Here is a 24,462-nt window from a genome sequence, read left to right on the forward strand (position 1 = left end):
GGGCGGGGGGGAGATGGAATTTGGGGTATGGGGGGATGGAATGGGGGCGTGGGAGGGAATGGGGGGTGATAGGATGGGGGCGGGGGCGGAGGGGCTAGAGTAGGGGATCTCATTAGAAAGTGGAATATCCCTCATCCCACCCCCAGTTGCCACCACCTTGCTTTCTGCTTGGGTTGGATCATGAAACAGAGACAATTAAACATTATCTATCTTTGTATTGGGGGGGAGGTAGCGCTTGAGGGGCAGTATGTGTGTATGGGGACAAGGGATCATCTCAGTTTGTCATAAGTGCCATATAATTACAGACCTGTTTAATAATAATTAAAAATTATGGACATTGTATTTTCCCTGGGAACCTCTTGCTTCCAGGGGGTGGGTGGGGGGAATGAAGAAAGCCCAGCTTCCCCTTCCCTCCTCCCACACTTCCATACCTGGTACCAGGGGGACTTAGTGTTTTTGTGTGCTTGTGTCCTCTGTCTTTGGACTTCAAAATAACAGTAAAAAGTCCTCAAAGACGATATAAATAATAACTTTGCATTTAGGGCTTGTGTTAACTGAGACTCATAATGACAAATGACAGCTCAGGGGATTTCAGATGTTGTTTCCCCCTATGTTGCTGCTTGGGATCTTTATAATTAGTGGCTGCTCAGAATATTACACACTTGATTTTGTTAAATGATGCATTAAGAACCAATGGGAAACCTATCTTTGAAACAGGAATTTGGAGAGAGGGGAGAACTCATTTATTTTGTGCTGCTTTTTGTGATGCTTGAATGAAGAATGTTTGACTCCAATGGTATTCCGTCTGGATGTGGATGAAGTGGATGGGGTAGTCAGTTTACTAACCTACTTTGTTGTTTTGCTTATGCTTTAGCTATATCTTGCAATTGTATGCATGGTAACACAAGGCAGTTAGCTTATTATTGGAATATAATGTACAGATGGAGCCATTTCTCCCTCAGAGAGAAAGGTGAAAGCCATCCATGCCTGATGCTGGCGCTGTGTGACACACAAGGAGATTTTCAGCTTTTGTATCTTGCTTGTATTTGATTCAGTGAAGCATCAATTTGCAGAGTGTGCAGGAAGTCATTGCTATGGGTTTGTCTGTGTGTATTTAATGCTCTCTCTGAGGCTGTAATCTGTATAATAAAATGTGTATGCCAGTGTGAATGACAAATTCAGAATATCTTCTTGGAGAAATACAAAGATGAGCCTGAATTTACAGTGGATGTCTGTCTCTTCAGTCCATGGTGTGTTATTACTACAGTTTCTTTTGGGAAAAGAAAAAGTGAAATTATAGTATATCTGACATTATTATAATCTGCTAGCATTGAAGCAAAAACTTGTAGGTTGGAGCCAACTTAATGGTTGGCTTTGGTAACATTTTAGCCATCTCATTGAGTATATTAAGCTGTGATAAGCATGCAAATCTAAAAAGAGCCAAGGGTTTTTTATGTCATGTGAAGTGCACTGAGGCAGGTCAAATGGCTATCGGATATTGTCAGTTGTGCATAAGAAGCATTTGTTTTAGATTTGTTAAGCAACGGAGAAATTCAGTTAAACTGTAAGAACAAGCTCGTGTTTTAATATCCACCATTCAAACTGCCCAGGGTCATTGTGTACGTATATTTTGTTGTTAGAAGTGGCCTGGTCTTAGACTGAGGAGCTAGTGCTGGGGGATAGATGCCAGTGATACTGATGAGCAGGCTCTGTAATAATTATAACTGTGCTGCTTTTCTTAATGCAAAGCTGGATCTGGGAAGAAATCGTATCTAATACACAGAAGGTAGAATTAACTTTAGATTCCCTATATGGTACCTTAAGAAAGCAGTGTAGGGAAACTTGTGCTACCTATGTCCATGGTGTACTTGTTCTGTGGATAAGCAGGTCTTTGGGCTTCAGGATTGTTGATCTAGCACCTTTTTATGAGCATTAAGCAAATAAATATCCTCCCTTTCCTTGCATATTTCATCTTAATGTTAAATGTAAGCACAATCTGAGCAAAAGACTGTTTATGGTGGTGGTGATGAAGAGAATAAAATGACATGTTGTAGATGAGTCACTTTAGTCTGACACCATTTATTTTCTGCTACATGTTTTTGATGCATCATATTGGTAAGTCATAGGTAGTAGTGTCTAAGTACCTTGATGCCCCCACACAGAGGTGACCTAAATGCATGGTGTAAAAAGCAACAGAGGGTCCTGTGGCACCTTTAAGACTAACAGAAGTATTGGGAGCATAAGCTTTCGTGGGTAAGAACCTCACTTCTTCAGACTAACACGGCTACCCCTCTGATAAATGCATGGTGTATGTGTGCTCTGTAATTTAATATATGTGTTTTATCAATATGTGCCTGAAAGAAACAGCAAGAGACAAAACACACTTTACTAAGTCATTAACACATGCCTTGGCTGTGCAGGGGTCGGGAGGCCTTTCAAAGGAGTATGACTAATCAGTGTATCTCCTGCAGTCTTTCATAGTTAAAATACCAAGAAACCTATATTTTGATAAGTTAATGCACTTGAGCTACAAAAATAAAGTACAGTAATTGGGGTAATTTCACTGAGTTTGTAAATGAGATGGTGAGGCTGTCATACCAGAGCAGTCACTGGGGATTCATCACCCAAAGATGATTAGCAGCCAGTCAGATAGTTGCTCTGGACAACTGATAATCTGATTGATAATTAAATTACTTATTGAATGGGGCCAAGATTTTCTTCCTTTACCTGTATTTAAAGCATTTATAAAGTCATCAGTGGGAGCTATTGAGTGCTTAGTACTTTGGAAAATTAGGCAGGTACCAAAAATGTGATTTTTTTGGGGGATCCTAGCTTTAGGTTTCTAGTTTTGAAAATCTTGACCTAGTTGAATTATTGCAGTTTAACCTGTTCGGCAGATAGTATTTCTGATTATTGATGCTTGTGCCTTTGATCATCATACTTGCTTACTTTGTAAACTTCAAATATAGGTAACAAAAATCATTGCATCATAAAAACGTAGGGCTGGTCATGTAATGAGAGGTCATCTAATCCAGACCTGTGCGCTGAGGCAGGACCAAGTAAACCTAGACCATCCCTGACAGTTGTTTGTCCAACCTGTTCTTAAAACCCTCCAGTAACAGGGATTCCACAATCTCCCTTGCAAGTGCATAACTGTCCTTATAGTTAGAAAGTTTTTCCTGATATCTAATTTAAATCTCCCTTGCTGTGGATTAAGCCATTACTTCTTGTCCTACATTCAGTGGACAAGGAGAACAATTGATCCCCATTCTCTTTATAATATCGTTTGACATATTTGAAGACTGTAATCAGGTGCCCCCTCTGTCTTCTTTTATCAAGACTGAACCTGCCCAATTTTTTAAAAACTTTCCTCATTGGTCAGGTTTTCTAAACTTTTATCATTTTTATTTCTCTCCTCTGGACTTTCCAGTTTGTCCACATCTTTCCAAAAGTGTGGCACCCAGAATGGGACACGGTACTCCAGCTGAAGCCTTACCTATACTAAACAGAGTGGGACAATTATTTCCTGTGTCTTACATACTACACCCTGGTTAATACACTCAAGAATGATATTAACCTTCTTTGCAACTGCGTGACATTGACTCATATAATTTGTGATCCACTATAACCCCCATATTTTGTTCAGCAGTATTACTGCCTAGCCAGTAATTCCCCATTTTGTATTTGTGCATTTGATTTTTTCCAGTCTGAATGTTGTACTTTGTACGTGTCTTGATTGAATTTCATCTTGTTAATTTTAGACCAATTCAACAATTTTGTTGAGGTTGTTTTGAATTCTAATCCTGTCCTGCAAAGTGCTTGTGACCCCTCCTAACTTGGTGTCATTTTGCAGATTTTATAAGCACACTCTTCACTCCATCATCCAAGCTGTTAATGAAAATACTGAATAGTAGTGGACCCCTGCAGGACCCCACTAGATACATCCTCGGTTTGACAGCGAACCATTGATAACTGCTTTTTGAGTATGGTCTTTCAACCAGTTATGCACCCACCATATAGTAATTTCATCTAGATCACATTTCCCTAGTTTGCTTATGAGAAAGTCATGTGAGACTGTGTCAAAAGCTGTACTAAATAAAGATATATCATGTTTACAGCCCGCCCCTTACCCCCTCCTCCCCGGGGCAGTAACAGTAACAAAGAAGGATATTAGGTTGGTTTGGTGTAATTTGTTCTTGACAAGTCATGCTGGCTATTTCTCATAACCCTGTTATCCTCTAGGTCAGTGGTGCCCAAACTTTCCTGTCGTAGAATTTGATTCTACGCTTTCTTTCACATATAGTGCCACTCTCCCACAAGCATAACCTGTTCTGTCCTTCTGATATATTTTGTACCCTGGTATTACTGTGTCCCATTGATTATCCTCATTCCACCAAGTTTCTGTGATGCCTATTATATCAATATCCTCATTTAATACGAGGCACTCTAGTTCATCCAGCTTATTATTTAGACTTCTAGCACTGATATGTAAGCACTTTAAAAACGTGTCACTTTTTAGCTGTCTGCCATTACATGACGTAATTGAATGTAACTTTTTTTTCTTTTAACTGTTTCTCATCAGATCCTACCTGTATTTTATCATCTTCCATCCTCTGTCTCCTCCTTATTAGGACATAGGGAATCTCCATTTATACATCCTACCTTAAGGGATGTCCGAACCACATGCTCCTCTGCACCTGTTGGCTTTCCCCCAGCCCTTAGTTTAAAAATGATGATGGGTGTTTTATGAGTTCTGGGCAATTTATTAAATAACTTGTTCATTTAATTGTGTGCATAATATTTTAAATTTGTTAAGCACCCAGAGATTAGGATCAATTTTTAAATACCAGCAATCATAATAAACTAATTGGCTTTAATCTGAAACTTGATTTGGGCCACAAGTGACTGTTCCTTTATGTTTTGCTTACCCATTAATACTTTACAGGGTTGCACCATTATGCTTTTGGGGTCAGTATAAAGGCAGGTTCAGATAAGGCTAAAGGATTGTTCTTCTATCCAGAAAACTGAAACACATGGACCTCTCCATATTAATCAGTGTTCCTTTGGGAGCTATCCAACACAGAATAATGAAAGGACAGCTGGGGTTTTTTTCCGCCTAGATCCTCACTAATTGTCTTCATCCTCTTCACTTTCACCTGTCTCCTCTTCAGCTGGCTGAATAGGTGAGTGAGTAGCATCAGGAAGGGGAATTTATTTGTAGGGGACAACTGCTATTGTCTCCCTCCCTTCCTGGGTGCTCCAGCTTTGCTGGTCTGAGGAATGAAGGTTTCAAAAAGTGGTTGGGTCTTCTGTTTGGCAAGGTGTTTTCACTATTTGAACCCAAACTTGTTAACTTTAACAGAAAGAAGGCACAAAGGACCAAGATTCACCAGTCCCCCTGCTAACTTTTGTTTACAATTACACTTCTCAGTTGTCTTGAAATACTCTTTTCTCACCTCTTTCTGGATAAAAATCCCACACAAACAGGGGAAGTGATGTAGGCCTAAAGAACTTAAGCATGTGCTTAACTTCAAGCAAGTGAGTAGTCACATTGAGGTCAGTTGGACTACTTGTGCACTTAGTTAACCACAGACATATACTTTACTGGATTGGAGTGATAGTGAAACATGGTGCAAAGTGATGTCCAGTGCACTAAGGAAACAAATTGTAAAAAAGTGTGTTTTGCTCCTTTCATTTATAATATCTTTAAATAATTTGTGTAACAATAACTGTAGTTTCCCTTTTAAATATTTCTTGCTTTGAACAAAGTTCCGTGTGGCACAGTTGCAGCACTTCAGTGTAGACACTAACAATGGCAGTGGGAGGGGTTCTCCCATCAGTGTAGTTAATCCACCTCCCCAAGAGGCACTAGGTAGGTCGACGGAAGAATTCTTTTGTTGACCTCATGCATCTACATGAGTTCGGTCGTCTTAACTACGTCACTCAGGGGTGTGGATTTTTCACACCCCTGAGTGACATAACTGGGTCTAATTAATTTTTGAGTGTAGACCTGGCCTTATTGTTGGTATTTTAACAAGAGGAACAGATATCTGTAAATTTTGCTTGACTTACTTTTTACCTTGATGATGATCATCTATTAACACCTGGCTGGAATCTGTATTTCAGGTGAGCTCTTGAGATTTAAAAGTCAGTTTCTGAGGGCTGGTTGACATTGAAAATTTACATCAGCCTAACAGCCTCTATCAGGGGCATGAAAATACACATCTCTGAGAGACATAGCTATTCCAACCTAATCCTCGGTTTAGACCGTGCTAGGTGGATGGAAGAATTTTTCCAATGACCTAGCTGCCACTTCTTGGGGAGATGGATTACCTTCAGTGATGGGAGAATCTCTCCCATCACTGTAGTGAGTGTCTGCACTGAAGTGCTACTGTGTTTTAATTTAGACCTACCTTGAGTCTGTATGCCTGGGTGGATCTTGTGCAAAGACATGTCATGTCATGTATAATTTCCTCAAATCAGATTAGGAAGGAATTTGTAGGAAAACAAGTTTGTACCCTTCCAGGTTTCTTGGTTTTCTGTTGCTCAAGCCTTACTTTGAGAAGCTAGGTGCCACTCCATGTGTAGGCCCATTATGTCAAATCTCCACTGGATGAGTGGGCTTTATAAATAATTTAGTTCTGGTCCTTCTTTTATTCTAAATAAGGTTATTGCATGTTACAAAAACAACTTAGGTTTCCTTAGTTGCTTCAGAAATACTAAGATGTACTGCTTTATTTTTTGTGTGTCTTACCAAAGGACACTGCAAGCATGAATCAGATACAGATGGAGTTGAAAGAAATTCTGTTATCAGAAGTAATAATGAGCATTCTGGGGTGTGTGTTGCACCTATTACAGGAAAATAGAATTCTAAATAAATTTCATATTTGAAATTTGTCAGTAAAAATAAAATTTATGATGAAGTGCATATTATTCTCAAGATGTTTGGTTTTATTAATATAATCACTGACAAAAGCACAGTCTGCCTTATCTTTTTAAAAGTCTAATTTTTGGCTGTATTTTTGTGATGGGTTGAACCCCTGGGGATGCCACCTGATATGCTGAGATACCACTGAGTCTACCTGTTCTGCCAGCCTGGGCCCCCTTTAACCTGTCTTGCTGAGCAAGGCTATTAAAGCCTCCTCTAACACACACACAGGCAGGGCCACACCCAGCTGCAGATCAGCTCTGGGAAGACTCAGCTTAAGGGACTTGCTCCAACGCTCTGGTGCTCACTCCTTTTAAGGGACACAAACTCAAAGGTTTTATGAAATCCGCCTCCTCCCTCAATGTGGAGGAAGGTATGCACAACTTCTCTCTTCCCCTCCCCCCCCCCCATTAGAAATTACAGAAACTTGGTTATATTATAAACAATACAAGTTTTATTAACTACAAAAGGCCCATTATAAGTGGTAAAAGGGGTAACAAACAGAACAAAGCAGATTACCAAGCAAATGAAATCAAACATGCAAACTAAGCTAGTTTCACTAAAGAAATTGGTTACAAATACTGCTTCTCACCCTAGATATTGTTGCAGGCAGATTGCAAAGTTTCTGCGGTTCAGAGTTCCAGGTATATTCCTTTTCAAACTGGTCCCCTGTCTCAGTCTGGACTCCCCCCCCCCCCCCCCGCCTTCCCTTCAGGTGGCTTTTGCAGTCTTTCTTCTTGGACAGATAGGCCATGGAGAGGAGGAGTTTGGTTTACCTTCCTCCCCACCCATAAATAGGATTTATGTAAGGCAGGAATTCTTTGTTTCCCAAACTTGACCCCACTTCCCTTCCAGTAGAAAGTTACCAGAAGTCCCAGGTAATGTTTAGTATCAGGTGACAAGACCACCTGACTCTGTAGAATCACAGCGTCCATGAGTCAGTGGCAGTATGGAGCTTCTGCAGGAAGGCCAAACTTTTCACAGTCCATTATTCTCACTGATGGGGCATCCGCCCTGTCTGGGTTTTCCATTGTTGTACCTGAAGAGTTAGCAGTGGGCGTCACCTAAAGTAGCATAGAATCATAGAATGTCAGGATGGGAAGGGACCTCAGGAGGTCATCTAGTCCCACCCCCTGCTCAAAGCAGGGCCAATCCCCAGACAGATTTTTGCCCCAGATCCCTAAATGGCCTCCTCAAGGATTGAACTTACAACCCTGGGTTTAGCAGGCCAATGCTCAAACCACTGAGCTATCCCTCTCTCCCAGTTAGTTGAAATACAGATACTTAGTCAATATTCCTAACTCCAGATACAGAAATGATACAGGCATACAAATAGGATAATCACATTCAGTAAATCATAACCTTTCCAATGATATCTCACATGAGCCATCTTGCATAACTTATATCTCGGTTATGTTATATTCCTATCATAAGCATATTTTCATAAAGAATATGGAATGATCACATTTGCAACAAAATATTCCCTTTTACTCTCCATTTTTCATATTTTAACATGAAGCCAAATGCTATTTTCTGTCTTAATAATGGTAGAAGAAAATCTTGTTAATTGATATCTTGTAACAATATTTCTCCAGGCTTTGAAATATTAAACATTTGACTCATACTCTGTAATATATTTAAGCTTTTGCACAGATTGGGACACTCCTCAAAAGATCTTTTGCTTTCAAATCAGTTGATAACGCCATAAGAAGAAACTAAATTGTAGGTAAATAGGAAAAGTTGGTATTTATTTTTGCTTTTTAACCATTGAATCAGCTGTTTGCAGGAAAAAAATGCTGACATACAAAAATTGCCAAGGGCAGTAAGTAGAGAGAAGAGTTTATATAGCTATCTAGAAATGTGTCAGGTACAGGAAATTCATACCGCTAATACTTAATAGCCTCAAGTGCTTCCAGTGAGATGCTTTTATAAATTAAAATCACAGCTATCATAGCTAAAAGGGACTATTGTGATCATCTAGTCTCACCCCTTATATAAGGCAGGCCACAGAACTTTCCCAAAATAATTCTTACATCTTTAAAAAAAATCACAGTATTTAAGGTACTGTGAAGAGTTAAAGCAAATCTTTATAAGGCTAGGGGGAAAAAGCATGTTAGAGGATTGTAGTCCTTTTTACCTCCAAAGTCATGGATTCAGTGTAATTTTGCTTGGTTCACAGTTCTGATAGAAACATAGGAGAAGTGCTGTCAGCAGACAAATTGAACATGTAAGATCTTGCTCAAATATTGTACTGGAGAGTGGCAATCTACTTCCTGCGTGGAAGGCATGTGATGATCAAGAGGTCTGAGGGGCAAACAAAAATAGCTAAATGTTCATGTGTCTGTGAAAGCCCGCAAGGAGCTCTTGCAGTCAATGTAAAATCACCATCTACATTGCCTTCCGGTATCCTAGCCCTTTGTAAACTGTAAGAAAATGTCCCCTCCCTAATTACTAACAAACTAGATTTCTGATTTCACTTCCTTATTCCTGACCACCTGTGGTTTATTCCCTCTGTCTTATCCCATAGAACTCCTGATTTCCATTCTCTTGTGGGGAAGAGTTCCTGTTATACTTGTAAGTACCATTTTGCTACAACACTTAATTCATGATTTTAACTTGCAAAGTCTGAGTAGGCAAGTGGATTTTTGTCAATCGTTGCTTGAAGACTAATATGTTTACAATTGTACAATACATAAAGTATAGTTGAATTAAGGGATTCTGGTAACAATATAAACTGTGAGCAAAGTTAACTTGTTTTGTTCCTGTCGCCATATCTCTGAGAGAATTGTAACATTAATTTGTGTACATTTGAAATGATAAAAATCCGACTTCTCTCCTTCCCTTAATCTCTTGCTGTCCCTCTTGAGTGTTTTTTTTTTTTTTTTTTAACAAATCCTACAAAAGAGATTTCACTCTTCCTTCCTTGCTGTCATGTGGCAGGGTTTGTTAAAAAGAAAAACAAAATTAAAATGTGAGGTTGTGTAAAGGTACTATTGTAAGAGGGATAGTAGGGGAAAGTGGGTTGTGCATTGCATTTTTCCCTCAATGTGTTTGGTCTATCTCATTTTCCCTCCTTCTCTAGTTTGACAGTTTGAATTCAATAGTACTTCTGTGGCACCTTTCACTTGGGGATCTCAAAACATTTTACAAACAATACATTGATGTGGGTTCTCTGGAGGTACTACTCTTCGTGGGGGGATTAGCGGTAAGTTAATATATAGGGGTGATGCTTGCTTCTGTGGAAAGCAGTATGGCATGAGGTTACGTAGGATGCTTTTTATGTTCTAGTGTTGGTCAACACCAAAAAAGTAGATACAGAATTTCTCTCTCACTCAAACTAGTCTCAAAACCAGTCATTATTTGGCGGTGTGATCTCTCTTATTTTCTTTAGGGGAAGAAAAGTTTACATTTAATAACTTGATACCTTACAGTACTAAAACCAATATAAATTGAGAATGGGAGTGACTTGTAATGATGCAGTAGAGTAATATAAGTGCTCTTATTATAAACCCCTGAAGATTATTTTAAGTGTGGTTCTGCTCTGAAAACTGAGTTTATAAAAGTGGAATCTAAGGGTTCTCCATCTTACTGTCCCAATGATTTCTATATCAAATTTGCTCATTTCAGATGCAGAATATTTTTTCTAATTACCCAGCTTGCAGACTGAAACTGGGATCTGAAATTCAAGATGTGCTATTTCTTGATTATCACCAGTAATAAAGATTCTCAGCTACACCGTTGTCTTTAATGTATGCCCTTTGTTACATTGTGAAACACAGTTCCCTTCATTTGGAGTTTTTTCTCCGCGCACGTGTCCCCTGGTCTCTGCACTTGCCAGGCGGGTCTTCGATGACCTAGCCCTCCAGCCGAGTCGCACTCTGTCCATGTGTGAAACAAACAAACTCCTTCCGGGGTATACAGTCCAAAATGTCCTGCAGCCCTCCTTGGGCTCAGTCTTTAACCCATCACAGTACCCTCAGTTGGTCCAGCTAGGTTGCACGGTTCCTACTCTAGTACTGAGCAGCATCTCTGGAGACTCCTTGCCTCTACTTGAGGCCTCAGTGACCCCAGCCTTCGTGCTGAGCCACCCGTCTTGGACTTGCTAACCACAGCTCCCTGCTAAGTCAGTCCCAGTAGTGTGGCTCCCTTCCCTGGAGTGCCACAGTTCTAATTCCCTTCCTTAGGGTGTAGCCACTTCTCCCCAGTGGTTGGTGGGAAGGGGGCCTGTCCCACCCCCTGCTTCGGGTCCTAACCCAGGGACCGTTTACGTATAGCAGCCTCATACTGTGTCCCTTTACTAATTGCTGCTCTGGTTCCCTGGGCTACTTCCCTATAGCCTGGAAGTTGAGTCCTGGAAGCGACTCAGGAGCTCCTTCATTGCTCCCCTGGTGTGAGAATTAAATATACATTCTCTGAGACCCTTGGGAAGACCAGATTTGATTTACCAGATATTTCTGAGGTAAAAGAAAGTGGGTGGAACCCAAACAAAAACAGAAAACCAAACCCACGCTTTTAATTCCCTCTATTAATCATGAAGAAGCAAAACAGAAAATAAGCCATATTTTAAAATAACCCTTTTGCAGACCATCTTTAAGATTGTTGAAAATGCAACTACTGTTCAGAAAAATTGACTTAGTCCTGCCATCCAGGAATCATTTTTGACCGTTGCTTTTTTACAACACAAACTGCTTAATAGTAGTTATGAAATAGGAAATGTTTGTGTGGGAGAGGGAGGGTGGGGGTGGGGGCAAACTCATGGTTTGTACATGAACAGTTGCAGTAGATTCCTGGTGACTTCTTAAAGACACGTAAGCTATTCTGTTTCTAGAGCTGGTTTCTATGTGAGGGACCAAGTTACCAGACGGAGAGGGGTTGGACGGTGAGTAGCTTTTCCTGAGTCCAAGAGTTGTCTCTCTCTTCGATCTTGCTGTATCAAGAGGGGATCACTACAGCCTATCATTTCATGTGGCGGTGAGACCTTGTGTAGGCCAGCATTAGGGGAAGTAGTTGCTTGCATTGTTTATGCTTAAAATTGGCTCTGTTACTCTGAACAGAAGAACATCAGAATGGACATACTGGGTCAGACCAATGATCCATCTAGCCCAGTACCCTGTCTTCTGACAGTGGCCTGTGCCAGATGCTTCAGAGCCAGTGAACAGAACAGGGCAATTTATTGAGTGATCCATCCCCTGTTGTCCAGTCCCAGCTTCTGGCAGTCAGATGTTTAGGGACTCCCAGAGCATAGGGTTGTGTCCCTGCCCATCTTGGCTAATAGCCATTGATGGACCTATCCTCCATGAACTTATTTTTGAACCCCATTATAGTTTTGGCCTTCAAAACATACCCTGGCAATGAGTTCCACAGGTTGACACTGCATTGTGTGAAGAAGTACCCGGTACTTCCTATGTTTGTTTTAAACCTGTTGCCTATTAATTTCATTAGGTGACCCTAGGTTCTTGTGTTGTGTGAAGGGGTAAATACCACTTCCTTATTCACTTTCTCCACACCATTCTGGATTTCATACACCCCTATCACATCCCCTTTCAGTTGTCTCTTTTCCAAGCTGAACATTCCCAGTCTTTCTAATCTCTCCTCATATGGAAGCTGTTCCACACCCGTAATCATTTTTATTGTCCTTCTCCATACTTTCTCCAATTCTAATATCTTTTCCTGAGATGGGGTGACCAGAATTACATGCAGCATTCTTGATATGTTGAACTGCTCAAGAAGGGACATCAGTATCCCAAAGGGTTCTGATGGATCTTTTTCTTGCTTTCTCACATGTCAAAGTAGACCCATCATGAGTAAGGTTGTGTGCTCACATGGGTGAAGGGAAGTGCAGAACTGAACCTTAGAGAAAAGAAACTGAACACAAACAAAGCTAATTCTTCACAAAGAGGCTTTCTTTTTTGAACAGTCATGGTCTTGACTAACCACCTTACATCTATTACCAATAAGATCTTGGGTAGATGCAGCTGAGAATTTTAATATTTCTATTTTTACTGTTTTGTATGATTTAATTTCTTCCTTTCCTCTCAGCTTGATCAATGAAAATAGTCTAGTCAGTTTTGCTTTCAGGTTCTCTTGCACTAGTTTTGCAATGCTCAGATTGAAATGGTGCAAGGCAATGTTTGTTTGTTGGGGAGTGGGAAACCAAAAGCCTGTTGCTATTGGAATTAGTAACTAAATCATGGAAACATTTCTTTTGGGTTTAAGTTTTGTAAAAAGAAGCTTTTACATAAGAATTTAATTTTTGGGCCAAAAATGTGAATGGACAGGATCCCTTTGTTTTATGTTTATAAAGGCCATTTAGCATTATTTGGGTTTTTTGGTAAATCCATTTTTTCAGTAATTCTCTGTTACTTTATAGTACCTGCAATGATTATTTATGAAGGCAACAATTATTTATGAAGGCAGATAAAATATTTGCCTCTTTTTTCTGTTCTCCACTACTGTAGGAGGTAGATGGGGGGGAATTTCCAGTAAATGTGTGCCTTTTCTGGTGAAGTAATTGCTTTTACTTGGCAGACCAACTTTAATTAAAGAATGTGTTAATATCCTGGAATATTATGACAACATTATTTTTTTCTTAGTCCACTCTGGTGGCAATTTTTCTTTAGATATTCTCTACAACACTAATTTTAATTTGCTTATAACTTGTTTGTAATTATTTTTGACTACTCAAAACTGGCTCTGGAGAAAGAAGCTTGTTGGATCAACCTCTCTCCTTCCCAGATAACTCAGTTAATCTAGTATAGCCATAATTCGACACATGCAGTTTGTTAAATGGAAAGATCGAGACGCTTACACAGTCTTTGTTTTTCTTCTAGATTTTTATATGGCACCCTCCACTGAAGCATGTGAGCACATCCCAAAACGTGCATAAATCTGTCTCCTCCAGTCACTAGAGACTGGGCTTTTTGTTTGATCTGATGTTATTTTGGGAAGGCTAGGTTGGAATGGATTTTGCATTTTGCTTTTTTGCATATTGGATGTTGTGTTCCATCTAGCTTCATTTCTTTCAGTACTTGGGAATCCCATGCTTAAATTGTTGCAAGTGGCAGAAGAGTTTGGGAGAGAGTACTTTCAAGGTCTGGCTATGTTTTGATAACTTCCAGTGTAATTTGCTCACTTTTTCACAGGAAGAGTATAAATTGGCACATTCTTTTCTGACCAAAATAGTAATACTAGTACAAAAACTGTGCAGACCAATATAGGGAAACTTTAAAGGGGGGGGTTAGCAAACCAAAACCTTAATACAAAAAACAACTTACTTTGCAGGTTTTCATGGACCTCCAGCTATTTTTTCCCCCCCTTCAAAACGAGTGCTTTCTTCTCCATCTTAATTATGAGTTTGCTGCACTATCCAAGCTGTGCCACCATTATGCTGCGTGGAAATTACAGTAATGTCATACATAATCATTTCACTTCCCTGCAGGATGAAATAGGAGGAATGGGATTTTAAACAATGAATGCAAATTTAAACAAAGATTTTTGTATATTTGGTTTAATTGGGGGGAAAAGGTGAGAGTCAGGATGGAGCACCTAAATGGGAAGTTGAACGTAAGGTATTTCTTTCTTCAAGATGTGAAAGCTCTTCTTTAGTAGATTTGAATCTTACTCTTCTATAGTGTACGAGGTCACAAGTCTTTATAACAAGCTGCTCAATCAGCCTTAAATTTTAATCCACTAAGCTTATCATGGAGATGGCATTTGTGCCGCTGTACTTAAGTTTCAACATAGCCCCTGTTTTATGGGTTAAGGGCTATAAAAATCAATCCAGACTTAACATTTAGCAAAGGAGCTGTGTTTATCCTGGCCTAATTTCTTGTTCCTAAAAACTATTTAGTAGTTTGCATTGCTTTTTTTAAAAGTATTTTTGTAACTCGTACTACTTCAGAGAAGTGGCTCAGTATTTAGAGCAGTAGTCTTTCACTGCTGGAGACCTAGGTTCTATTCCAAGTGAAAAATGAGTTCGGTCTCCTCATGGTCCCTCTATTTTCATCACAAAATTTGACACCGTGAGACTGTGTTGAGAAGTCCATGACCAGAATAGTAGGGTTGTTGTAGATCAGGATTTAAGTGGAGGATGTCTGTTGCAGCCATGTCTGGCTCAGTCACTGGCATTTATTTCTCACTTTCTGTAACACAAAAATAGTCTACACATTAATGTTTAAAACACAAACTTCAGTTCAAACTGACACGTAGGTCAAACAGTTAGTGGCTTAAAGCACAATGCTTCATAATACTAGTATCCCTTTGGTTAAAAAGGAAAAATCGTTCTCTACCAGGTGACTTGGAGGGCGGGTGGCCTAGTGTTTGGCACGCTTGGCTTTCTGTTCCCTGTTTGGTTGAGGAGCCTGAGTCTTTAAGGCAGTGGTGGGTAGGGGGACCCAGGCCCTCCCTCTCCACTGGGTCCCAGCCCAGGGTCCTGTGTGTGTCAACCCCTGAACCTTGTGGGGTCCTGTTCAGTTTGTGGCATGGCCCCTCTAGTCCAATTTGCTGGGTGTCTTGTCTCCCATAGCACCCTTTCATGGTCTTGGGCAGTGCCCTGCCATGGTCCCAGGCTCCTTCGGGCGGGCAAGTTGGTGAGGCCAAATCCCACAATGTCTCTGAGCTTTTCTCACTTAGTTACCTTAGATGCCAGAGTTTCCTAGGTCTCCTTTGCAGTCTCCCTTGGCTGAGGAGACCGTAGTTACTCCCAGATGGCTGCCTTGGCTGGCAGGCTAGCGTCTCTTCTCAGGTCGGGAAGGCTAGCTCCTGCCTCTTCTCCAGGCAGCCCCGAGCTGACCCAGGTTCTCTCCTTCTCTCCCCCCTCCATACCTGGCATTGTCTGCAATTATAGTGGGGTGGGGCTAGCTGGGCTCTCTTTAACCTGTGCTGTGTTGGCAGGCAGTTTGTTTGCTTCATCAGTTTCCTCTTGTGTATATACACCTCTACCCCGATATAACGTGACCCAATATAACACGAATTCTGATATAACGCAGTAAAGCAGTGCTCGGGGGGGGGGGCTGCGCACTCCGGCAGATCAAAGCAAGTTCGATATAACGCGGTAAGATTTTTTGGCTCCCGAGGACAGCGTTATATCGAGGTGGAGGTGTAGTTAAGATCTATCCTCTTTAATGCACAGGAACATAGTACTTAGAGTTGGAAGAACCTAATAGACGTTGCATCCTCTTGCAAGGGCAGCATCTATTCCTTGATGAAGGTCATATCAGATAGCAGACTGAACACTAGATCGTAACCAAAAGGCTTTGTATTGTGATTTGGAAAAGGACACTGCTATGGGAAGTTACAAGTAGCACTGCAGAAGAGCATGTGGAAGTACTGCACTTCGAAGTTGCAATGAACCAAGCCATCTTCTCAATCTGTTTATCAATATACTTGCAGTTACTATTTTAAGGCAGGTAAAACTGTCCATATCTAGAGTGTTTAAACAGTAAGCCTTTCTGTGCATGGTTGTTAGCTTTTAGCAATTTGTTTAATCTGTAGTCTATTTCATCTGATAATACTGATCCTTTTTACACTTCATTAGTCAACCTTTTTCATCTTTTCATCAAACTTTTGACATTTACAGATGTCACCTCAGAACAATATCTAGTTACAGTAATAGTTTTATCTAATCAAACTTGTGAGCATATCATGCTTGCTGGTATAGACTGATCATCAGTGCAGTGTTATATGAAAAGTGTTTCCCCCAAAATCCATGTTTATGGTTGGGAGTTTCCCTGTATGACAACTCAGAATTATTTGAATAGTTAATACAGTCACCTTATTTGCACTGATTCTTTGAATTCATGTGAATTTATCCTTTTCTCACTGTTCTGATGTATCACATCACAGGATAAGATATTTTAATGATACATAAACAAAAAGTGAAGATCAGGGTTTGGACTCAGATTGACAACAGTATTTTATTGAAAGGAGAAATTACTTAATAAAACCCTCTTCCTGTGTGTGGGAGAAGAGTGGGGCAAATGTTAGAAATAGGCATACTTTTTCTTTCACAAGGAAGTGGAAATACTAAAGAGAATCAGGAACATGACAGGAAAACTGATGGACTCAGGAATCTGTAGAAAAGCTGGGAACATATGGCTTGATTGATTCTTCAAAGAAGAGATCCTGAAAACATTAGTTGGGGCAAAGCATAGAGGGGAAGCAGAGAAAGTTATCTTTTAATGTGCAATAGTTGCATTGATTCAAATAATTAGGGCAAATGAGGCAGACAGAATTTTTGTGAATAAATAATACACAGTTGACAGGACAGGGATACTCCTCAACCAAAATTCATGTAGATTTTAAAAAACTTTTTACATTAATATTAGTATATTATTGTATTTTGCTTTGCTATTTTGTTACTTGCTTGCAGTTGCAATCTGCTTGGCTCTGGCATTCTTTGATCTTTTTGTTTGATTTGTATACCTGTTCATCCATCACATGTCTTTTAAGCACTTATTCATCCTCACTGGCCTTTCTTACTCCTCCTATGTCTTTAAATGGGACAGACAACCCTGGAGCATATGTAAATTTTGTCTTTGAACATTTTCCATTTTGTTTTTGGGGTTCTTTCCTTCTGTTTCAGCTCCATTTGTTTTTATTCTGAACACAATGTAATAATGAGGGAAGGTATTTACAAGTAATTACAGGCTGGGTATTGTGTAGATCTCTGGGTCAGTGGATCTGGCCTGTTGAATAATGGGATTGGACATGTGGATCAAAACGTTCCTGAGTCACTAAATTAGAATTACCAGTTGCAACAGAAACCAAGCGAGTAAAATCCCAGAAATTTGTACTGCAGATGGCCACTGAACTGAACAGTGAATGCTATGTGCAAGTGAGAATGGAGATATGATTTCTGGAAAGAGAAGATTATAAGGAATATCCGGGACAGGGATTGTTCATATGTTTGTATTTTACCAGAATTAAGTCTGTTAGTAATTTACTATGTTGGTTTTGATAAGTAGTTTCCAGCTGCAAATTATTTTTTCTGCTGCTAAAGAATTTTTCTTGATGTAGATAGAATTGATGCTAGCAAACAAGCTCCATGGTTAATTCTTGAAGAAAAGAAAGACCATGAAAATCTTTTTTTCTCTTTCACGTACGCTCTTTGTTTTTTCCCCAGCTAGCTTTTTTTGTGTTCTATTTCAGAAAAATGTTTCTTCTTGACACCATGTGGGCAGGTCTGTGCTGGTATCTTGTATTTGCCTTGCTTAGTACTCTTCTCCACTTGTCATTGGCAGTCAAACACTGCATGCACTCTCGTATGTGGTAAAACTTTTGTCAAAGGCAGGAGAGTGAAAACAATCCTTATAGACATCAGTTTGATGCATCTATCTTGGCTTGTTCATAGATTTTCAACTGTGTTTTAGTGCTGTACTGCAATTTACCTGATCTCCTAAATTCACCAAACTTAAATTTCAGGTTGAAACAGATTTACTAATTACAACACTTGTGGGAGCAGAGCTTGGAAAAATCTTATGATACACCTAGCTAGAGGCTGGTACGATAGATTTGGGGTGTGCCATGTGCAAGGTCCAGGCCCAATGCCCTAATGAGAAGCCCATCCCAGTTCCTAAAGATCCTGGGAACCCCAACCCTAATTGACAACATTATCAAGTTTAATTAATCTTAGCAGATTTCTGAATAGCACCTATGAAACATCCTGTGACGTTGCACTCCATATGATTGTATGAAAATATGCTAATGAGTGTGAATATAATGTAACTGGAATATGCTTCATGCAAAAGGTCTTGTAAGTTGTCATTACAAAGCTTATAATCTCCTGAGTGTGTTCATCCTATTTGTATGAATGTATCATTCTTGTATCTGAAACTAGGAATATAAAATATAACTCTGAGGTCCTATTGTATTTATGCAATGTATGGGCCATTAGTAGTGGTTTAGAATCTTGATGGCTCCCAGCAACTAGGACAATTGACTGTAGATGGCTCTGTTTACTTCGGCCGGGAAGAATGAAGGCTTGGGGTCTCACAGGACATGTGACCATGTCACCTAGTACTGGAATCCATATTTAACGTGGTGCTTTTCCATTTAGAAGAAGGGGTGGGGACCCAAAGAGACAAAAGATTCCCGCTTTGTGCCAAAGGTATATAAAGGGGTGGAACAGAACAAAGGGGGTTGCAGTCATGAGAAATTCTCTAGCTACCACCTGAGCTGAAACAAAGACTTTACAGGGGAAAGGATTGGGACCAGACTAAAAAGGAGTCTAGTCTGTGAAAGAAGCTAATTGGAACATCTCTGAGGGTGAGATTTTATCTGTATTAGGCTTAGACTTGCGTGTTTTGTTTTATTTTGCCTGGTAACTTACTTTGTTCTGTCTATTACTTGGAACCACTGAAATCCTACTTTTTGTACTTAATAAAGTCACTTTTTGCTTATTATTGAAACCCAGAGTTAGTGACTAATACCTGGGGGAGCAAACAGCTGTGCATATCTCTCTATCAGTGTATAGAGGGTGGGCAATTTATGAATTTACCCTGTATAAGCTTTATACAGAATAAAACAGATTTATTTGGGGTTTGGATCCCATTGGGAACTGGGTGCTAGACAGGAGCACTTCCTAAGCCGTTTTCAGTTAAGGCTGCAGCTTTTGGGGGACGTGGTTCAGACCTGGGTCTGTGTTTGCAGGAGGCTAGAGTGTCTGGCTCAACAAGGCAGGGTTCTGAAGCCCCAAGCTGCCAGGGAAAACGGGCCCAGAGGTAGTCTCAGCACATGAGGTGGCAGTCCCAAAGGGGTCTCTGTGACCGAACCCGTCACACATCCATCTTGTCAATTCACTCTTTTGCTTGAGGAAACTGAACAGAGGCACTAGAACTGCTGTCAGGTTAAAGGAGACACTATGTCCATTTGTGTTTGGAAGGTTATCTTTGGCCATGTCTGCACTACAGATGCTACAATGGCACTGCTCTGGAACCATAGTTAAGCTGCTATAGTCCGTAGTGTAGATGCTTTCTACAGTAATGGAAGGGGTTTTTCTGTTGCTGTAGGTAATCCATTTTCCTGAGCGATGGTAGCTTGGTTGATGGAAGCGTGTTTCCTTTCACTTAACCACATCTACACCAGAGGTTAGGTCAGCATAGCTGTGTTGCACAGGGGTATGAATTTTTCACATCTCTGAGTGCTATAGTTACATCGAACTAACTTTTAAGTGTAAACCAGGGCTTTGCAACAATAAAGGCTAGAAACTCTTTCTAAAGGAAAGTTTTATTCTACTGATAGTGGTGGCTTAAACACTCCCATGTCCCAGAGAGATTTTGCTACCCACAACTATCAGGTGAGCAAGGGGATTTATCAAGACCAGGATAGATGTTTACTGGGGTTCTTCATTCTTCCTTAGTATGGGGTGCTATTAGCATCAGTTTTCTTAATTAACTGTTCTGAGTGTTTGTGAAAGATTGACACCTGTAAAGAATTTGTCTTCTGTTGTACAGTAGAATTGATGCTGCATGCCCAGCAGTGATGTAAGCTTCTTTCTGTAGTTTTACTAATAAACTCCAAGTTTGATGTAGAGAGACACCTCTGGGGCAAGTAGGTAGTTCACACTCAAGCTCATTCAATCTTTGGTTTCTTGGTGTCTGTCCACAAGAATTTTTGGTTTTGAATGATAACTGAGATGTATACTCTTGCCTGTTGGAAATTGGACTGAGACCCCCACCTTCCAGTCATTTAACAAAAGCTACTATACACTTTTCGGATGACAACAACTTTTAGTCACTATTGACTTGGAAGAGATTTGCCTCTAAAAAAGGCCACTTGTTCAAAAAAACTCATCCCATTTTTATTTTCCTGAGTCATTGTCACATTATGTAGCATCCTGCAGCTTCTCACATCCATTCACTCTAGTTGGTGCTTGACATTTCTCTTCCTTATCACTTATATGTGTGACCAGTGAACAGCAGCAATCTTTGCAGCTTTCACCTAGAACACTGAAAGGGAAGCCGCTTATGTTGCTGAATCACATTTTTTCTCCTTGTATGCTAAAGCATGAGTTACTGAGAGCTTGTCTAAACTTACAGTGGTACAGCTGCAGCGCTTAACGAAGATGCTACCTATGCCGACAGGAGAGCTTCTCCTGTCACTGTAGGTATTCCACCTCCCCAAGAAGCAGTAGGTATGTCGATGGGAAAAGCCCTCTTGTTTTGGAGGTTAGGTTGGTATACCTATATGACTTGGGTATAGAAAATTCTCACCCCTGAGCGACCTACTTATACTGACATAAGTTTGTAGTGTGGACCAAGGCTGAGACTGGTTCACTTTTCGCTATATGTAATCTGCTCCAGGAATTATGTTAATAGAAGCCCTGTCTACATGAAGGAAATTTGCACTGGCATAACTACATCATTGTGGAGTCAGTGTGGTCCCCACAGCGTGAAGCTACAAACTGCTTGTTACTAATACCATGTAAAATGGTATTAAAAATGTCATATTGAAATTCAGTCATTCCATGCATTTGCATGAGTCCCTTTAATTTCAATCAGACAATGTTGTACGTAAACTGCCAAAAAAGGGGTGATACCACAAGTAAAATATTGCTTTTATTATGGATGGAATTTAAAAATTAAAGTTCACTTATTTCTAACAGGTCATACCATATGTCATGAAATTTTTTTGCATTTTTTTAAAACAAATTTCTTTACCTGTATTTCTAACAACATTTCAGATTATTAAAAAGGCATCAACTTTAAAGCAGTATGATTTTTTTAAGTTGATTTTAACTACTGGAGTTACAAATAACACATTAAATGATAATTATTAGAAATTTTTTTTACTTTGTGCATTCCACAAGATTTTGTCTCCAGTCAGTTTTATTGTGGTTTCCTTGTGTGTGCGTACGTGTGCGCGCAGGCCTTTCACGTAGCAACTGGGTAGAAAAACTTTTTCTTAAAGAAAAATGTGATTTATTTTTATAACTACAAATATTGACGGGACTACGTTAAAGATATTTGCAGATACCTGTCTCTGACTTTCTAAAAAGTTAAGTGTTTCTTTAAAATGTGGTTTGGGTTTTTGTTTTGTTTTTAAATTTTATTTCACCATTTTATGTCATTTACCTGCGCTTCACTAAGCTTGGACAATGAAAATAAATTAATCTGTCCTTTTCTTTTTTTTATGGCCTGCCACAGTGAGGCAGTGTTTAGATCAAAGCATAATGAGAATGTTTAAATGCAAACCAATTCATTTTAATAAACATGCAGATATCTTGGGTTTTGTAAACCATTTTTACACAAAACCTAACATTTGTGTTTAAATGCTCTGACAATGTCCCTTTAATCAAGAGTTCAGCCACTTATTTGCTGCTGACTTAGGTAGTCGTACATTCAGTAAGCATATACTGAGATAGTGATTTCAATTGTTATCCTATTTAAACGGTCAACGGGAAAATATTTGTTTTCAAAAGTGAAGTATAAAATCCTCTTTGGCATTTCACTTAAATCCATTGTCTCTAGTATACCACAAAGGGTAACTGTAACAAGGTGACGGGGATATTTTTTATTAAAGGTTTCAGGGATTTAAAAAACCCATAGGAACAGAACAGTATTGTAGCAGCATGCTAATACACAAATGGTTTGCTTGTGTTCTTCCCTTAGGAGGATTCAGTTTGATTTCTGTGGAAACGGGTATTAGACTCGTAAAATCTAGTTTGACCATTTATTAAGGGTAAGTAATGCCTTTTTGATTTCTTGCAGAGTTTGCAAATCTCATTTAATTGGCAGATACTGCAGAAGGAACAGAAGGTTCAAATACAGTGGATAGAGAAATTTCCCAACATCTTGACGGGGGTGGAAGGAGAAACCAAAGTTTAGAACTCTTTCCAAACACCATAAATCATGCTACAGTCTGGTACATGTGGGTTTTTCCTTTAGAAAATATACATGTATTTAGTTCCCTAGAAAGATGCCAGATTGTGATAACTGCTCTTAATTAGCATGAAGCAGATGGACTGGATGTGGAGGCCAGTGGTGGTATTACACTTACAGTATAAATCAATATTTACTAATATGTGTGCTGATGGTTTGGGGGTTTATGCAGTAAAATACTTTATCGGTAAATATTGATTGAAACAGAACACTTAGTTTAAAACCAACACTTTCAATTACATAATTTGCTGCACTGGAAAATGAGATTTCACTTTTTTTCATTTGGAAAGTTGACTTTTTAAATATGTGATTGACATTTAGATTTTACAAGGAAAGAGGCAATCAGCTGCCAGGATTCACTTGTGGGATGATAAATCCTCCCCAAAAATCTAGAGCATCACCAAATTATATTGCAAAAAGCACCCACTTGAAGTACTGTTTGTAATAGCTGGTAAAATCCCAGCCCCAGATCAGTTTCCATGCTCATCTGCTAAAGCAGCCTTGCAGGACAGTATATCTGGGATAGCTGCTTCATTTTCATGATGATCATTGTAAAGGATGGCGAGGAGATTTTTTTGTGAGGGCTGATAGTTTTACAAGCTGTGCTAAAGGTTCCCATAGGATAGCACTTTTTTATTTTACTCTCTGTTATTGTGATGATTTTCTACTATTCGCATCAGATCGCTTATCATAGTCGCTGTTAATCTTGCCAATGGGATTTTTTTCTTTTAAGTGGAGAAAAGATTAGAATTCTTGGACTCAGTTTTAAAACATGGATAGTTGATATTAATGCTGAGATCCTTGACATATAAAAGACTGAGGGTGCTTAATTTTCAATCCCTTCTCTGTTTTGAGTAGTTAAAACTCTCTTCTGGCCTTACTTACAAAATGAGTGTGCCCCTCTCCTGACAAGCCCAAGAAAGAAAGGCAAGAAATGTATTTGTGAACTCTCTCTAGCCTTGTCTTAAACTATGTCCTTTCTGCTAGCAGAGCTCAATAAATATTCTCCAGAATGGTTGTATTGCCATTTTTACAAGAACTAGCTAGGTTCCTCTTTCATGGCTCAACTGCAAATCCACCTGAGCAGCAGCCCGGTAGTAAAATGCTCCCTGCAGCATCTGTGTCTGAACTCTCCTACTCCAGAAACTGATGATCATTTACAGCACCTGTAAATGACTTCTTTTCTCTTATCCTCTGGTGCTTTGATTGCTGTCCAGATCCTCTTTCTGTACTCCTGGAGGCAATAAGTGGAGGTTCTTCACTATGAGAAGGGAAACTGTCGTATTTAGGTCCTTAGGGCTTCAGGGCTCCTCCCATTGCACACGTTCTGGATGAGACATTCGAGGAGATTACCGAGGCCGATTACCGCGATGTGATAAACCACATCAATGCACTATTACGCATCTAGGCATGCATGCCTAACCTTCCTCTCCCAAAGAGCCCGCACCGAAAAAATTCCTTCCCGAAAAAAACACCCGCTTACCGGGAACCTGCTCTTCTGTTTGTCCTCCACCAAGTACCGGCCGCTGCAACTGGCTACCTTCCTCCTGGCTCGAGAAGAGCTCGTGGCTGCATGGCTCCAGGGATTCCGGGGTGTCTCCATCTGGCCCACCACCATCACTCCCGTTTTCCTCCTCCTCCTCCTCCTCTTCCTCC

General features: G+C 39.9%; 1 protein-coding gene across 2 annotated transcripts in view; it reads left to right on the forward strand.

Annotated features, from left to right (window-relative positions):
• Positions 1-9,453: 9,453 nt before the first annotated feature.
• Positions 9,454-24,462, forward strand: part of DNAJC5 (DnaJ heat shock protein family (Hsp40) member C5) — a 40,416-nt gene continuing 25,407 nt past the window's right edge. The window contains exons 1-2 of one of the 2 annotated variants that reach the window (XM_026652664.1): positions 9,454-9,502; positions 22,537-22,606. The gene's annotated coding sequence lies outside the window, so the exon portion shown is untranslated. The remainder of the gene's footprint in view (positions 9,503-22,536; positions 22,607-24,462) is intronic. The other variant, XM_024219445.2, reaches the window with a different exon arrangement.

The sequence above is a fragment of the Terrapene carolina genome, unplaced genomic scaffold (genome assembly GCF_002925995.2).
Source record: "Terrapene carolina triunguis isolate 2854851 unplaced genomic scaffold, T_m_triunguis-2.0 Scaffold130, whole genome shotgun sequence".
Taxonomy (NCBI): domain Eukaryota; kingdom Metazoa; phylum Chordata; order Testudines; family Emydidae; genus Terrapene; species Terrapene triunguis.